Source organism: Rousettus aegyptiacus, unplaced genomic scaffold (genome assembly GCF_014176215.1).
Source record: "Rousettus aegyptiacus isolate mRouAeg1 unplaced genomic scaffold, mRouAeg1.p scaffold_m13_p_4, whole genome shotgun sequence".
NCBI classification, from domain to species: Eukaryota; Metazoa; Chordata; class Mammalia; order Chiroptera; family Pteropodidae; genus Rousettus; species Rousettus aegyptiacus.
Window position 1 is genome coordinate 135,074,664 of NW_023416307.1, and position 17,946 is coordinate 135,092,609.

General features: G+C 36.7%; 1 non-coding gene across 1 annotated transcript; it reads right to left on the reverse strand.

Moving 5' to 3' along the window:
• Positions 1–5,769: 5,769 nt before the first annotated feature.
• LOC118602333 lies at positions 5,770–5,876 on the reverse strand. Its single transcript, XR_004950676.1, has one exon. It is a non-coding gene; the product is annotated as a U6 spliceosomal RNA (small nuclear RNA).
• Positions 5,877–17,946: the final 12,070 nt, after the last annotated feature.

Here is a 17,946-nt window from a genome sequence, read left to right on the forward strand (position 1 = left end):
TTTCTGTTATTCAGGTTTTGTATTTTTTCTTTAGTTGTAAACTTTATCATAATTTATATTAAACCCTTAGTAATGTACTTCTTTTAACTACATCTCCGGGTTCCCTACTATAAAAAAGATTAAAAATTAGGATATTTCCTTTTTCTTTTCCCTCTTCTACTTCTTCTTCTCTCACTCGACTCTAATTATTAAGAGTGTTTTACTTTTAATAAAGTAAATAAGACAATGAGTTTATTTAATTTCTGACCTTTTTTCCTTGTCTATCTATCCAATTTTTTGTTATATAATTTCTATATATTCAAGGCATATAACATTAATAGTTTATTGTGACATCTCAATTTCCATGTTTTTTTGTTGTTGTTGTTTAGGTATTACAGGTAAATACATTCAATACTTATTTCCAGTTCTTATACCACTATTTACCTAGTTACTTTTTAGTTAGCCAAATTCATTGCCTATCAATTCTTTCAAAAGGGCTCAAGGGTACAATATTCACTGAGCCATTGCATGATCAAAACTGTTCATAGAACAGACTTTATGTGATAAATAAAATGTTAGTGGTTAAACAATCTTTGTTTCATACTTTTTCCTTTGGTATCTTGTGGCTCTACATCCTTCTTGTGTTGAATGTTAATGAAAAGAAATATGAGGCTAATATTTTGTTGCTCTTCTAAAAATTTTGATTTTGTTTCTCAGTGTTGCTACAGTGTCAGCTCCTTTGCTTTCTTTAGTCTTAAAATCCAAGTATGTCTTAGAGTTGAATTGATTTTCCTGGTTTACTGGGTATCTATTTAAAATGTTAAACTTTACTTGAGCCTTGTGATTCCAAAAAATAGTAAAGGTTAAAAAAAATTCTAATACTTTTTTTTTTTTGTCCATAGAAACTGCTTATTACAAAGAACTACCTTTCAATATGTTACTTAGAGAAGACTCATGAATTCCTCCTCGTTTAACTGTGACCGGGGCTACATCGACCTTCCAAATTCTTATTCTTTGCTTCATAAATGATTAGCAGAACTGTTTTGGCCTGAATGATCAGTCTAAACAAAATGCCTGTTAACTATTTTTTTTTTTCTCCTTCCCCCAGAAATCTGAACTTGGACTTACCCTCTGCCTGAACCAGCACACAACTCCTGTAATGGCCTGCATGGCAATAAGCTGACCTTAGAGTAAACTATTCTTTGATTCATGATCTGACCATAGATGTTTTGTTCTGTTCCTTTACTTTCTGGACAAATGGAAACAAGTTTTGCCTCCATCCTATCTGCTACTTATATAATTTTTGAATTTTCTCATTTACATCCAAATCCTCAAACTCTGTGAGTATTCTATCTTGTCTTCTGGGATTAAACATAGATGGAGATGAAGTGTGGGGATAGCCTAGTGAGGGCCTCAGAGCCCCTTTGCTGGCATCCATCATTATCCAGTTCTGTTTTATACTCTTCATCCTTTTCCTTTACCATTGTCTCATTTCATGAAAACTTGGTCTCTCCTTAATGGGAAGATAAACTGAATCTGACTGATTTTTTATTCTAAATCTATTTTATATTGGGACTAAAACAAGGCTTTTGAAAATTAATACTTTTTTTTTTTCTCTAACTTTACTGCATCGTCCTCCATTGCGGTGACCAGTTTTGAGTCAAGAGTCACTAACGCCTGAATGTGAAGTAAGAAGGTAGGAGAAAAGAGTCACAAAGAATAGAATAGTATCCTACATGGATATAGGTTGGGAACGGTTTTCATGAAGATGGCAGAAGTACCTTGAGTTATCTACAGTCTCATCAACATCCCCTACACCCAGGCCTCACAGATCAGCAAAATAATCTGGGTGAGTTTGGGAAGAGGTGTCTCCATTCCCTGGACAGAGCTCAGCAACATCCTTGAACATCTCAAGTCCAAGTCTTATAGATTATAGGGCTGTAGTTAACTTATCCTAGCTTCCCTCTTCAATAACATCTTCTACTGAAAAGATCTGGCCATATAATAACTTATTATGTCTCATCCCTTCATCATTTTTTATTTTCTCCAGGTATCCAAGACATTGTTTATTGCCCTCTCAATTTCCTGTTAATTACATCTTATTTTTTAACTTATTTACACAGTTCTCTTCTTTTTATAAGTAGAAACTGTTTCTACTTATATACCTTATCTTTATAGGTATCATATGTATGACCCTGACATGAGACTATACTGAGATTGTGCAAATTGGAAATGACCATATCAATATCAGTTATAATTAAATATTTATAATATATGGTAATTCTCATGACGGTAGGAACATTAGCAAACAGGTCTGAAGAAGCCTCTAAAAACACACACGCACACATAAAATCACTAGGCATTGTAATTTTCCCAAAGCCCCTCAGATGCCGCCAGTCTTTCCCTGGGGCTGTGCATTCCTTTAAGAACTATAAATTCCTGGAGTTTTCGTCTTAAACAGGTACTCTGCTAGCCTCACCTTGCAACTCAGTTATCATTACAATAATAAGATCAGGTTCAAGGACTGAAGTAGTTAGGGCTACAATGTCTGTATCCAGCAGGAAAAAACTATCAAATGACTTGTATCAAATAAGCAGCAGAATAATTAGCACCTGTCGTGTGTTGTATCCATTGTTTTCATTGGCCTGCTCCCTAAGGTCTAACCCACATTGAGGAATTCCTACCTGCCTCCGAGGCTGTCTGCTTCTTCTTGATCTGGATCTTGATTTTTCTATCTAATCTTCAGAACAGATGATTGGGAGAGTGGGGAGGCATGTAACTTCTATAAGTTATTTTCAGCCAGAGCCTAGGAGAGGGGAAAAGAAGCTTGGAGTCCTGCGTGAGGTTGCTTTCTGATCCTGGGTGATTGGGAATCCTGAAGCCCCCATGGCTGTTTGATGTACATCATTGTGGCAGATCACTGTGACTCATTTGGTCCAACTGGCTGACAGAGCCATCTGTTGTCAGGGCATCCAATTCAGAACTGTCCAGTCATGGAGCAAAGTAAAACACATCTCTGAATCACAGGACAGAAGGAGAGCTGCAGTCATCTGCATTTTTTTTTTTAAATAAGGTTTTCCCTGCAAGCAGGTGGAAGGATGCACCTTAAAGGGCTTCTGTGATTGGCTCCCAGCCAGTCCTATGAATTTTTCACAGCTGGCATCAAGATAAACTAATTTTTTACTAAATTGACCCCTATTACTTTCATTTTCATAGCTCACAACCAATTGCTGAGATACAATTTAGTACAATACAATTAATGTTATAGCATCTTTCATAGCAAAGCATCAAAAAAACAAAACAAACGAAAAACAAAAACAAAAAAAGCAATAAACAAAAAAACCACAGTTAAAACCTAAGTCATCCACCAGTGGGGATGGAGGGATGTAAATAGGAAATAGAAAAGACAACATAAACCCAAGAGAAAAGAGAGCTCTGAGAAATCTACAACATTTTCTGCTGCATATACTGAGAAAGAAAGGCATTGTGGAAAATAAGAGAGACAACAAATGATCGATAATTACTTCGCCAAGACACTTCTTAGAATTTAAGACATCTCCTGAAGGAGATGAATATAAGTTGGGCCTTGAGAAGGAGTGAAGGAAGGAGGAATGCCAACCTGGTGAGGAAAAAAAGGAAGGCTTTTCCAAGCAAAGTGGAAAATATGAGCAGGAGCAGAGGGCCACAAAAAAGCAGGCGTGGCCCCCACGCTGTGACACCTGCCTTTACCTCCTTGTCATTTCCTCCCACTATGCTACCACCTAAGGTATTTATTTATTTGTATATCAATTTGGAGCCACATCACTTCTATTTTAGTGGATGAATTATCCATTTCTGGCATTACTTGTAGTGATGCTCAAATTGTTCCATTTTTGGACATCGGTAGCCCCTTCAGTACGGCTCCAACATTATTTGAGTACTTTCCTACTTCCTCAGACAACCCATTTTGTATATATTTTTTTAGCTTTAGCTCTGGAATTAATCATTCCTCCAAAGAGCCCTGGTAATTTTTAGTAGAGAATGGTATTTAAGAGCCAATATCTGAGTACCAGCTGTGCTCATTGCTACTAGTTACTTCATTGCTTTCAACCTCATTCAGTGTTCAGAGCTAGGAAATACAACACAAACACATACACACACATATTTCTGCATCTACCTATTTATATATTAAGAACAATGAATTTATCTGATAATTTCAATATCAGTCCAACACCCTTGTGTTTATTCTAGCTATTTCCCTTCTATATTTATAAATCCAACAGAGAAAGAAAGCTCTCCCGCCTATTTCATTAACATATTTACTTATTTGGGCAATGATAGAACATTTCGGAATTAGTTATCTATGCCATTGTCAAAATCATTCCTACTAAATGAGTTAAATATTTGTTTTTGGAGAGTAAAATTCATATACAGTACAATATACAAATCTGAAATGTACAATTTAATAAATTTTGATATGCCTGTACCTGTGTAAATCATACTGCTATTAAGACATAGGAGCTGCTATCATTGTAGAAAGTTTTCTCTTGCCTCTTCCTGGTAAATTGGTAAATTCCCAGCCCTAAAAGGTTAATGTTTGCTCTCCTAGAAATTCATACAGTGTGTTTTTGCGTATGTGTGTGTGTGTGTGACTTCATTTGCTCTATATTGTCTAAAAGATTCACCCATGTTGTTGTATGAATCAGTAGTTTGGTTTTTTTTTTTTTTCATTTTTACTGCTTAATATTATTCCCTTGTATGAATATATCAAAACTATCCATCTAGTCTTTTGTTGATAGGCATTTGGGTTGTTTCTTGTTCTGAACTGTTATGAATAAATCTGCTATGAACATTTTCCACAAAGACTTGTGTGGAAATATAGTCTTTGTCTTTCTCTTGGACAAATCTCTAGGAATGTTTAGATCATAGAAGGGATATATGCTCAACTTAAAAAAAAAAACAGTTTTTCAAATTGATTGTACTATATTACACTCTGTATCACTGCTTGCTTCATATTTTTGACAAAATTTAGTGTTATTGGTCTTTTTAAACTTAGCCATTCTGCTAAGTTTGGAGTGGTATGTCTTTGATTTAATTGAATTTTCCTGCAGACTAATGATGTTGAATTCTCTTTTTCTTTTGCTTATTGGCCATATGTATTTCTTCCTTTGTGAAGTCTCTATTCTGGTCTTTTTTTTTTCTTTCAGTGAATTGTTTGTCTGTTCATTATTGAATTGTAGAATACAAGTTCTTTTCCTTTACCATATATATGTTTTGCAAATGATTTCTCCTAGGCTACTTTTAGGTCATAAAGCTATTTTCTTAGGTTTCTTATATGAGCTTTATAAGCTTATTTTAAAAATTAGGTCTGTGATCCATATTAAATTAACATATGGCATGATATAGAGATCGAGTTCATTTTTTCCATGTGGATTTCTAGTTGTTGAAGCACTATGTATTGAAGTCCTTTATTGCTCTTATCAAAAATCAATTGACTGTGTACGTGTGAGTGTATTTTTGAATTCTCTATTCAGTTTTATTTAACTACCATCTCACAAATACCACACTGTCTTGATTAATGTAGCTTCATAGTAAGACTCAAAGTCAGAGAATATTGGCCCTCCTATCTTATTTTCTTTAAGATTCACTAAATAGATAATCATGCCATCTGTCAATATTAACAGTTTCAATTCTTCCTCTCTAATCTTTCTCTTTTTTTTCTTGCCTTATTGCACCTTTTAAACTTCTACTACAATGTAGAATAGAAATGGCGAGAGAGAATATTTTTGCCTTGATCATTCTCTTAAAGAGAAAAATGTGAAACCTCTCATAAATTTTTATGTAATCCTTGTACAGGATTCACACTAGTCATCTCTGCTCTGTTCTAAAATTAATATATATGTCGTTGAAACAAACACATATTTCTTTGCAAATCTGTGACTTCCTTGAGGTCAGAATTTATGATTGAGTCATCATTCTAGTACAATAACCTAGCACAATGCCTCAAATGTGTCAGAATTTCAAAAAGCTTTTTCAAAAACATGAGTTTAAAAGAAAAAAAAGATTGTTTTTAAGAGATAACTCTAAAAGCAAAGGACCTTATTTCCCAGAGGATATTCTGTCGAATACTTGCTCTAAGAGAAGTTATAATGTTAACTTTTTAAAATATATTTTTGATAAATTTGGAGAATTCTAGATTGAAAGAGGAATCAGATAATAAAGTAGGTACCTATAGGTACAACTCACATGCATAAAATTCTATGATATTTCTATGTAACTAATTCCTTTAAAATCCCCATTTCTAATGATGGATAAAAAATAATAAGGTAAACTTTCTAGTTATAAGTAATTCAATCTTTTCCAGTTTAAGATCTTCTCACTTAGATTAATATTCCCTCAATTTAAAGTTTAAACTCTCTTTCAAACACTTTTTCCTTCAAATGGTCTACCACAATTTCCTCTTCAAAATGGTGTCTGGAATGAGGATAAATGCCACCTGGCATTTCACTAGTCGAACTATGATTGAGACCTATCTTGTCTCACCTAACTTTGTGCAGTAAATTTTTTTTATGTGTCTGTTTCTCCAGTGTCTGTAATAGGTGTAGCTCATTGTGTATTCTCTCAGCAGAACCAAAGATTTGAGAACCCAATTTTCCTCATCCTCACTCCCAATGTCTACTTCTCCTTGGCTCCCACTGACCTGCTAAATCCTCTGCTTTTCAACCACGACTTCACCTTGCTTTACTGTTTTTCATATAGGATCACCTTCCTATTTACTAAGGTGACTCATAGCACATCTACCGTCTCATTCTTCAACTATTTTCAATTGCCCTGATAGGAGCATAAGAGAAATTTTGAATTCCTTCCTTGCCACACATCTGTCAAGGAAGATTCCACTGGCAAAATTCCCTGCTGTTTTTCAGCCTAAATGTGTGTGAAATCTTTTCTGTTCCTCTACAGCCAGCTTATATTGGCACAAGAGAGGATCTTGCAAGTCAGTGTGTTTTCAGTTACGACTGATAAGAGTGCATACACCCCCGCATTTCAACTTTCCCTGCAACCTGCTCGTGGTCTTCATCTCTCCTCTCTGGCACCCCTTGGATCAAGGCCCATGAAGTGAGGGTACTGGATTCGTAAAGGATCCAGGCTGCTTCTTTACCCTCTACCTATTCTTCCCCAATATTTTCTTTTCCCCTCATGAAAACTATCATGTTCCTTTCTCGGTCTGGTGGGCACTCTTTATATACCACTCCTCTCTGATTAACCTCCCAACATTTTTTTTTTTTGGTAAAATATAGTGATCTGTGTATCCACTAAGCCTAAATGTAGTACGTAACAGATCTTTAGAAGGCAGCTATGCTAACCATTATACCACCAATGCTAAAAGACCTTTTGGAATTTGAAAATCCATTCTCTCTCAATAAAGCTGGGATTTCGAGAATTTTTCTAGCCTTGATCTTCACAAGTCCTCTTTTGAAATTTGAGTATTGACTCTGTCTCCCAATTTCTACTATAATTATCCTAATTTTCCCTAATGCACTTGGTGCTTCAGGTTAAATAGACTTGTGATCATGGGCAATGCAGAACAGAAAAGCACATTACTATCTTCATCTCAAATCTTTTAATATGAAGACAGATTTTATGACTCTACAAGCATGGAAGATACGATCTATAGAATTTTTCAACTTACTTGAACCCTTTTTCCTTAAAGAACACAACCAGACTAATACTTCATTAAAAGTACACTCAGGAACAAAAGGCTGCATGGCAAAACAGGAAAAACTGGAACTAGATAAGCCAGTTAAGAGACTACTTATTTGTCCAGAAGAGGATTGACCTTCTAACTAGAGAAATGGTAGTAGCTATGAAGAGGAGAAACAGGTTCAATACTTATTTGGAAAATGAGATTATGCGATCTTGTGAGAATATTCACTCTAATGAAATGGGATTCCATGTATTTTTATCTAACAATATGTTTTGTAAATTTTTAAATTTCAAGAAAGCAACTGGATGGAAACCAGGGTCATTTATGTAAAATAGATATAGAAGAACGACATAATTTGGGGGGCTGACATTGAAGAGAAATAGTCTCAAGATACCCAATTATGTTTTATGCTGCTTCTCCTAGCCCATAAAATGTGTCGAAAGGTTTCCTTGACTTCTCAAGATCTTTAAAAACAGACCTACCAGTGGAATGAGAAAGACTGAAAAAAATTCCTAAATGAGCATGTCAGTGAAATTCTAGATTAATAGCAAGTTCAATATTTTAAGAATCAAATGTTTTTCTAACAATGAGTTGTAATATCTTTCATAGGCCTCCATTGGTTTATATTTTTCACTTACTAAGCCTAATATAATGTGTTTATTGTAACGTAATTTGAACATAGAAGGATAAAAAAGCAAATTTAGTCATAAAGTTACATTAATTATTATTATTAAATATGGTGTAAGACACTGCAAATGTTTCAAGATTAATAAACTAAAACTAAATCATCAGATAGAATTGGTGAATTTTAAACTAAAGAAAAAACAATATTGCTGTGCTTCTTTTGAACAAGGATGGTGACAGTTCAAAATTATAATAAGATATGATCCAGGAAAATGGCCTATTTTTCTATATCTTTCATATAATGATAACCATCTGAAAATAATATTAAAGAAAATAAATTGAGGACCATGGCAGATTGCCACAAAAAAATGGCCATGATTATTTCCCTCCCTCCCTTTTATTCTTTTTGTAATGTGACTTTGCAGCTACTTGAATCAAAAGGTGAACTCTGCTTTCCCTCCCTTTGTACTTGGTCTGAACTTGTGACTTGCTTTGACTAATGGAACAGAGTATAAGTGAAGTGACAGTTGCAAGCCTAGGTTTCAAGTGGCCTTGACACTCTGCTCTTTCCGCAGGAACTCTTCTCAGCCTTCATGCAAACAAGCCTGAGCTAGCCTGGTGGATGATGAAAAAACACATGGAGGAGGGATGCGCCATTCCAAATGAAGGCATCCTAGACCAACAGCTCTGATAAGTGATGGTAGGTACATGAGTAAGACCAGCTGAGACCAGAACAGCCCTAATAGACTCAACCCAAACTGCCAATCTGTAAAATTATAAAATAAATAAATTATTTCCTGTTTTAAGCCACTAAATTTTGGGGGTGATTTATTATTCAGTAACTAATCCAATGCTTTGTATTGTTTCTCTTCTTAACTATTTTTAATCACCTCTCAGTATTTTACTTCCCTTCTGCCTTTCTACTCTCATCCTACCTACATATTGATGTCAATTTAATTTCCTAAACATTATTCTCATCCTATTAATTCTTACTCAAAACAAAACAAAACAAAAAACCTTCAATGGCTCCTGATTGTCCATATAATAAAGTCTCAGCAATTTTAATCTGTTATTTAAGGTCTTTTATGATTTCTCTACAACTTAAATTTTGAATCTCAGCTTCTTCTACTCGTCTTCGTTTACCCTTGACTTTGCCAAAATGAGTTATGGTAAGTCCTTGACTATGAGACACCACTGATTGAAGAGTCCATCATTCATTTAATACACATCTTACTCCACAGCCTGATGAACAGTAAGTTCCTCTTGAAATTGACTCTAAGATAACTCATGGTATTCTAGACATTAAAATATAAAAAGTTAATGTGACTGAGAATTAAGGAAAGAGTCCTCACTGTTTTCCACATCTTATATTTTTTGCCTTCTGTCTTTGTCTAGAACAATTTCCTCTGCTTTATATAATCCAGGTCTACATATTCAAAGCCTGCCTATCTAAAAATCTCTTCAAATGCCCCTCCTCTTAGTCATTTTTGAGAACCTTTCTCTTCACTAAGGTAAATGTAATCACTCCTACATGAACTCCCCTAAAAAATTATTAGAACCGCTCATAGACACGTGTCACTTCCTACTTTATATCAGTAACTGTTTTTCTTTGTTATTAGGATGTCTGCAAGTTGAGGGCAATTCAACATTTATTAAATATGTCACACCCTCTTTTTGCCATGCCAACCCAAAGTTCTCAGTACAATGTCTAATGGGCATTGAACAATATATATTTGTTAAGTTCAATGAAAAATAGGGCTAAGACACAATAGACAAGATAATGGGGGTGTGAATACTCTGTATAAACTATAAACTGTAAGATCAGTTCCAAATATTAGCATTGCTTCTTCCTCTGAGGAATAAGGACGTTGAACCTGATGTATTTCAAAAACAGTTTGTTAGTAGCATTCCACAGTGATATGAGCTCAAGGTGCTGCTTTTTCCTTAAATTTGTTGGCTCGAAATGTGAGATGACTTAAAAACCAGTTATAGAACCTGCCTCTTAGCTTCTTTTGGTAGTTGATATACTAGTGAATTCCTATTGTGATTATAATTCCCGAGAGTTTCACCCTATGTGGACAGGTCAAATGTGACCAGAAGTATTATAAACCAATGCTAATCAGGCCTCTCTCCTGCACTCTGACACCAAGGACATCATTATCACAAAGAAAGAGATAGGTGTTATTACGGCAATATAAATCACCCAAGAGTTTGGCTCAAAACTTTTTTATTAGCTAAAACTTTTATTAATAAAAGTAGATTAAAAACATATTAAGAGTTCAATATTTTAAAGGATCACCCTTAGGAAATAGGCATATGATGATTGGTTGTAATGATATATCATAATTAACAAGAGTACTACAGAGTCTTGCGCCCCACATCTCTGCATTGTGATGGATTTTCCAGTTCAGTTCAATATAGTTCAATTCAATTCACTTTGACTCAATTTATACTTGTTTCAACTCAAGGTAGTATTATGACATTGTGTGAAGAACATAGGCTTTATCTCATATCTCAGAATTTATGAACTTCAACATCGACTACTCTTTGTATAACATTTGGCAGCCTACCTAACCTTTCTAAACTTTAATTTCCTCATCTGCAAAAAGGGAATAATATTAGCCACCTCATAATAGATATAAATTCCCCAGCACAATGATCATATCATCTGTTTCCTACTCCTTCATTTCATATTTGTTCAATTTGACTTAATTCAACAAACATTACCTTTTTAACAACTGCAATTCTGGAACATAACAATGAAGTATGGTAACATCATTGCAAATGTGGGCTTTGACAAGCCTCTGCAATTCAAAAGTTTATCCCTTGGAAAATATGTGTAATTTGATTAAATCGGGAGAAAGGTTGTGTAAAGGAAAATTTGGAGATTCCATGCCTATGACCATATCAAGGTCTTCATAAAACTCATCAAAAGACATCATACTGTGGCAAGTATTAGAATATCAACAAAAACTTCAGAATTCCAGAAAGTTTTCTATCTGTTCTGAATGTTAGTGCATTTCCTCACTTAGGAATTTAATAGCTCCTAAGCTCTGATTAAACTTATAGCATGTTATAAATGATTTATAACAATGAAGTTGTAACAATTACCTTGACTTTTGATTACAGAGAATTCACAAGGGTTTAAGGGTATTTTAGACAGACTATGTTATGATATTATAATACACAGCCTCAAATCTCAGCAGCTAGACACGTAAAGTTTACAACTTGTGCTTGTAAAATCTCTTATATGCTGGATAACTCTCGGGGGATTCTGTCCCCCATGCGAGGACTCAGTGGTTCAGGCTGTTGTTCTCTCACCTCAACAAACGGCCTCCATGATTCCAACTCCAGGAGAAATGAAAGAGGCCGGAAAATTGTGTAGGGGCTTTTCTCTCTGCCTCCACTTGGAAAGAGCATGTCCCTGCCTTACTGGAAGAATACTGGGGAACACTGACTTTCATATGCCCAGGAAGGAAAGAATGACCAGATATTGGTGCTTCATTCATGTCTAATCTAGTGGGACGGTCACAAAAGAAAGCCTGATGTTTTTTCTATGAAATTGTGATGTCTTAGTACACCCTACTTCCCAATAAAAATGAGTAAGTTTCCTTGAATTTTAGGAAGACCTTAGTCTCTCATAACCAGGTCAGTGGACATGGCTTAATGGAAGGTATGAGTGAATCTAGGTGTTGCAAGAGTGGACTGTACTTGATTCCTCTTGTATTGTACTTAATTCTACTCTGCCAGACTTCTTTTTCTAGCTATTGTGGCAAAAACCTGTCTCACGTGAACTTGGATTAGCTTCACTCAGATGCAGCCTTACTTTAGGGCTATGTCATGGATGGCTCACTTCACGCCCTGAGATTCTCTGATGCTGCAACATGGGAAACCTACAGTAGCCCACTCAGAGCCCAGAAGTGTGAACAGATAAATAATTCCCTTTTCCATGCCCTGGACAGATAGGTCTGAGATGCATTTGATAAGTTTTTTCAGGAAGTCCCATAGGATGAGAAACAGTCACATAGTCATAGCTAACTTGATCAAGTCCCCTCATCTTAACTGTTCTGACTTTTCTACTTCACTCTGCTGGCACCTCACTCCTGTTCTCTCATATCGCCTTAGGAAGGATTTTGGGCTAAGACTGAGTATAATAGCTTAAAACTTCTCCACACCCAAGAACTCTTAACATAGTAAACTGGTAAGAGGTAGGCAGGTTTTACTTAAGAAACCAATGAGACCATAGAGGAGAAAAGATTGAAATGTTCTTCCCTTTGGGGTTCAGTATTTTAAAATGGTTGATGAATCAAGATGGCCTTAGATGAGGTTGATCGGCAGCAGAAGACATTCTGAGTCCCTAAAGGGAATTTTATCATAAAGGTAGAGGTGGATCTTGGGTGTTGACCTTGGCCGAAGTTGGGCATAGTATGACAGTGAAGTTGGAAATGTCATCTAAACCAGACTTTATAAGACAGGGTATCCTGAGAAAGGGTACCTGTGTATGTGAGTATAATCTAGGAAGCTAAAAAAATGGAAGCCCAATCAAGGCAGCGTGGGCCCTGACAGATGAGAGCAATCCTAAGGGAGATGCTTCTGCTTCTTGCCTGCCCTGTGAGCCACTGTGCAAGCAGTCACGTCAGAGCTGGTTCATGTTGGTCACCAGTCAACGGGTAGGATTTTACATGACCCATGCAGTGCACAACGTGATTCTGTAGTTCTTTCTGCCAGAGACTCTAGAAACGAGAGCCAGGCCTGAGAACAGAACAGGCTGTGGCAACAGTAATATCAGAATTGCTGCTGTGTGGTTGGAAGCATCCTTACTCCAAGGAGGTGGGCCTAGAATTCACATGAGTCAGTATAGCAGAACCCTGGAACTAGATTAAGGTGGAATTGATCCAGGAAGAAGAGACATTTGTTTGTGATAGCCCAGATGGAAGCTGGATTTACAAAATGAGTCATTCAGTCTTTATGCAAGAATAGCAGACAATAAGGAGGCACCATGGTTATGAATATCTCATGACCCAAATGCCATAAGTTCTTGGCATGTTTCTGCTCCTTCAGTTAACTTAAGGATGGAAACCTGATGCTAGTTAGACAAGATTTCTTGACTTTTGGCCATTGTGGTTTTGTGCTGTGTTAACTTAGCTAACCTGGAGCTATGTCTCCCAGGCTCCCCTTCTTTTTAAGTGTCCAGGCTACGGTTGGTCACCAGAAAATTCTACCTGGGGCGGGGAATGCATAAATGAAGCAACAGTGGTGTTTATGTTGAAAGGTTGATGTAGGGTCAGGAGTAGTTGCAGCTCACACATGCCGTCATAGATGCACTGGCTCACCTGTTGGCAGCAACCTCCTCTATCTCCCCAAAACATCCTACTCTGGCTTCTCGGACTTCTGGGCCAGGATTTTATATACCTCCGTGATACTGGGCTGGCTTCACATTAGCCAGGTCGGAGACTCGGTGGTGTTATGACACCACCAAGCTTGGCCTTGCCTTCCTCCATGTCTCACAATCATCTTTTCTTCTTCACTGTCATACTTGCTGGTGTCAGGCCCAGAACAAGAAGCAAAAGCAATGGCCCTACAAAAACTGTTTCATAAGAAAGTTCATCGAGGTTGTCCCCAGTGTTAATACAGCTGACATCATATCAAATCCTTTCAGGAAAGAAGGAAGTGAGGGAAATAAATGAAGCAGGCACAGTGTCAGCTGGAGAGCATATGCCCCAGTATGAGGGAGCAGCAAATACCTCAAGCCAGTTGTCATCAGGTGAGAATAAAGACACCCAGTATTGCCAGACTTCATTTACCTGAAAAGCTGGAAATTCAAATTATTATGACAATTTCCAAATTTTAAATGTCTATAACAACAAAACCAAAAAGAAATCATTAAAAAATTAATGTATATAATCGAAAACAGACTCACAAATATAGAAGACAATCTGGCGACAGCCAGAAGGAAGGTGGGTAGGGGGCTGAGAGAAAGCGGCGAAGGGTTAAAAAAACACAAATTAGTAGTTGATAGATGGTCACGGGGATGGGAAGCACGGCATAGGGAATGCAGTCAGCAGTCATGTAACAGCTATGTGTTGAGCCAGAAGAGAGAAAGAGCAAGCAGGGGGGTCTTTTCATAAACTACATAAATATCTAACCAATGTACTGTATACTTGAAACTAAAAATAAAATTTAAAAAACCACACCAAAAAAATAATGCTTAAAACTAGCAAATCCTGTCTATAGGTTAGATCTAACCTAGGTTAAGTATAAAATCGAGGTAAATAACCTACATTGAAATCAATGCTCCACATCTTGCTAGATATGTAATCTTGCACAAGTTACTCCTATACCTCAGTCCTTAGTCTACACAATGAGACTAATAGCACCGATCTCATAGGATGTCTATGAGTATCAAATGAGATACTAATATATTTTCTTGTTTCAAAGACAAAACTGAATGTACGATGAGCCATTATTTTATGCATCCCTAAGAAAGAAAAGATGGTTGATAATTAAGCTATAACATAATGCTTTCTTATCACTTGGAATTGTTTTATAATTATTGAAAGCTCTTTTAGTGTTATTTCGACATAGATTTTTATCATGTAGTACTCTTGAGCACATATGTAAAGGAAATGTAAGTGAAACAATTTGGTTTGATATTCTTAAAACCTCTCTACATTATGATTCTGACAACTATGAATTAATTTTCGACTCTATTTTTCCCACACAGTATCATTCTTGGTACTATTAAGAGCACTGGTGATGCAGCGTTTCTTAAAAGAGTGCTCTGCCGATGTCTCCAGGAATTCCTTCCAAGCCGCTGACACTCAGTGAGAGCTTTCATGTTGACACTTTCTTGGTCTCACCAGAAGATATCAAATGAACAATTTTCTAGATAACAAAAAGACCTTGGATTCTTTTTTAAAATGGTCCTCAAGTTAAAAATTGTTGGCTAAATATTCAAAGGATTTCAGTTGTTCAGTCATTTACTAGGATTAACAAAAAAGTTTGCGTGGATACCAACATTGGCAGCTACATAATAACTGTTGTTTGGCTAAGGGTGACTGTCAAAATGTCACTGATTGTAAGATATTTTCCTATGCATTTAAAAGTGTAGAAAGAAAGAAAGAAAGAAAGAAAGAAAGAAAGAAAGAAAGAAAGAAAGAAAGAAAGAAAGAAAGAGAAAAAATAGAGTGCATTAATTTTATCCCAGAGAGTCTTTTCAAAGCTCTGAGAAGACAAAGCAATATCAAAGAATTTAATAAATAAAGATAAATGAAAACTATTTAAAGGGAAAAGCGAGCATTTTTACTGGTCTCAGTTTCATCATGAATTACCTATAGGGCCTTCCTTAAGACATTAATTTTTTAATCTATAAAAGAAGTATAATCTGAGCTGAACTGATTGCCTTGACAGTTCGTGGACAGTACAGGTGGTTACCTGTAGAATGTCGTCTTTACGTCCGCTCAGACTGTCGGAGTCAGGGGGTTGGCAGAGTAAAGCTGGAGGAAGAGGGAGCATAGAGGATTCACGGATCGGGTCTCTGTGAGGAGCACAGATTGAATCTGTAAAGTTCCTCAGGAAGGTAAAACTAAGAGACCTATAATCCTGGTCACAAATATAACCTGTTGAAGGTGAGAACGGATGGAGAAATGGATCGAGAAAGAAAGAAAAGAGCAGGGACAACACACGCCAGAGCTGGACATTCGGGTGGTCTCAGACAGCTTGAGTCAAAGTTATTCCGTCCGTCCGAGGGCGTGTGGCCACAATGCATCCAGGAAGCGTCACTGTTTGTGATGCTGAGGTCTCAGGGACGCCATTTGTCCTTTTAGCCTCAATCCAAAAGTCCCTTGCCGTAGAGAAAAACAACGGTTGTCTCAGCCTTTGGTTCTTAATTATGTCGGTCTGGCCCCTACCCGACCCTAATTCCCCAGATGTGTCAGAGCTTAAAGAATGAGGCCAGTGCCAGGGAGAAATCAGGCAGAGTGAGGTCCACCCCTCTCCTAGCCCACCTCCCACAATTACAAATGACTCTGCGAGCCGAACGGGGCATTGTATATTTCATTCACAATGATTGTACAACAGCTGTATAATCGATGTTGTCGAAGATATGAGTGTTGCTCAGAGTGTAGCATAAATGTCCACAGTGAGCTGCAAATGTGAAAAAGAACGGCCCTGCCTGCATAGTAATTGGTATTATTATTGGAATGAATGGAAAGCCGCATATGGATGAACGGGTGGGGCTGTGAAAGGGTGCAGCAGGAGAAACTAATGGTAGCTTTTATTTTCTCTTATTTATGCCTGTTTTTTTTTTTTTTTTCCAAATAACCAGCCTGAGGAGGTGGAGGAAAAGGGATAAGAAGTGAGAATGTAGAGGGAAAGAGTGAAGCTGTTTATCCACTATTCTATAACATGCCCTTTCCTTTCTGAAAGTGCCCACTCCTGTTAATTACAATAAAGTACATCACACATCCCCTACACGGGGAAAAATAAAATCTATCTGTTACAAAAGGGTGGAAGGATATACTCAGGTGAAGGAGGTGGGGATGTGGGGGAGACATAGGGAAGAGAAACACTTCAGGTTAATTGGAGCTGAGAATATAAAATACTCGTCTTAAAGTGTGTGCTTCAGTTATGAGAAGGAAAGTGTCGAGATCATAATGTTTTCTGTGCAGAATTCAACACAGCATGGGTGTTTTAAAACAAGCGGTAATCATTTCTCATGGAGAAATTATAAGCTCCAGCTCCAGGCTCAGGACAAGCTCATGGGAGACGCTTTCTTTTCATTTCCCCAGGGACACACAATGAGACACTGGATAGTTTAGTCGCTGAGTCCCTTGAACCAAATGGCAGAGTTAGTGACAGAGAGAAAGATATGGCTTAATTTGTTTAGTGCTTTATACAGTCAGAAAGAAATGACAGAATTCTACTAGGATTCTGAAAAGTAAGAGGCAAGAAATTTTGATTTGGAAAATCCAACTGTTTGGCTTCTAAAGAGCTTGAAAGGCAAATTGGTCAACTCTGTAATTGGGAAATAACACAACACTGTTACAATGATTTCTTTGGCAAAACTGGCCATGTTTTTCTTTTAGAGAAACGACCCTTTGAGCTGGATGCAAAAACAGCCTCTGCCCGGTTAGACAGCACTTTGGTTCGCTTGCTCTCATCCTGCATGTATCCGTGTGGCATCTGAATCATTGCTAGGTCTCTGTTTAAAGATTCTTTTTTATGAGAAATAATTTCTCTAAAGTAATAAACAATGCACTGTATAAAACCAAGTTTAAAATTATTAGAAATAAATACAGGGAAATGAGTTACAATTATTCATATAGTTCTTCAAAATGGCAACACATGAAAAGAAAGAGGGGTCCCTCTCACCCTTTTTTTGAAGACCATCTTTGTTTATTTCATTCCCAGTATTAAGAGATTGCATGAGCCATTTGCATAGGATAACTAACATATACCACATCATTTGCACGTCTGCAAGTACACGTGAGTAACCGTAATTACACGTGACACCAATTACTCTATTACTTTGTATTAAATTATAATGGAAAATTCCACTAGAGAATTGAAGCCTAATTGCATCTTAATTTGCATAATTTTGCATATTAATTACATCTCAGATGAATAATAAATTTCAGCAGATTTTTAATTTATGCATA